This window comes from Pecten maximus, unplaced genomic scaffold, assembly GCF_902652985.1.
Source record: "Pecten maximus unplaced genomic scaffold, xPecMax1.1, whole genome shotgun sequence".
Taxonomy (NCBI): domain Eukaryota; kingdom Metazoa; phylum Mollusca; class Bivalvia; order Pectinida; family Pectinidae; genus Pecten; species Pecten maximus.
Window position 1 is genome coordinate 4,061 of NW_022981920.1, and position 826 is coordinate 4,886.

The window sequence follows — 826 nt, forward strand, 5'->3', positions numbered from 1 at the left end:
GTATGAATTTAAACTGTAACCAATTAGTGTAATATTTTTTATTTTTATGCATATCATAATCAGGAGTTTTTGTTAAAAAAAAAAAATCCCCCATCCCCCGGGCCCTACTTAGTGGCTCCCTTGGTGACATGTGAAGAAAATTTTGCATAACCCCGGGAGCAAAGCCCCAATTAAAATATTTTTTCGGGTTTTTAAAGAGTTTCTCTAAGGGAAATGCATTAGAAATTCGTTTGCCATTTTTTTGGAAAATTTTAAAGCTTGAAGGTTTTAAATATCGTTTTTTGGTACTCTGTAGATTCTTTTGTTGCTGGTTTATCATTTTTTAGGAAAAATACCCAAAAGCGTTGATTAAGTGTAAATTAGCGTTTAAAGTCGCTATATCGTGGGGATTGTTTTCTCTTGTAACTTTTTGAACGGGGGTTTGCGCGAACCAAAACCCCCCCAAAAAAAATAACGGGACCCCCGGGAAACCCATTTGGGATTTTCGCAGGGGTTTAGCCCCACCGGAGGGGCAAAGGTTTGGCCCCCGCCGGGGGGGACCCCCGTTCCTGATCACGGTAGCCCCCTGTCCAGGTAAGTATGAGCTTGCCAATATATAAACTGATTTTCTAAAAGGGGGGTTCCATAAAAAAAAGGGCCGTATGTTTTAGCCAAAACGCTGTAAAACCCAGCCCATAAAGGGGCAATTTCACGCCGGATAGCGCAAAATTTCCCGTAGACGGTGAAATACTAATGTTGTGATGGAAAATTTTGAGAGTACCTAAGATCATTGAAATTTTTTCCTTTTCCCCTTAAAACACGGGACCGAGTGTGCAGGGGGGAAATT

At 40.9% G+C, this 826-nt stretch overlaps 1 non-coding gene across 1 annotated transcript; it reads right to left on the reverse strand.

The window, feature by feature from the left end:
• Positions 1 to 414: 414 nt before the first annotated feature.
• Positions 415 to 581, reverse strand: LOC117320306. Its single transcript, XR_004531001.1, has one exon. It is a non-coding gene; the product is annotated as a U1 spliceosomal RNA (small nuclear RNA).
• Between the last annotated feature and the right edge of the window lie 245 nt (positions 582 to 826).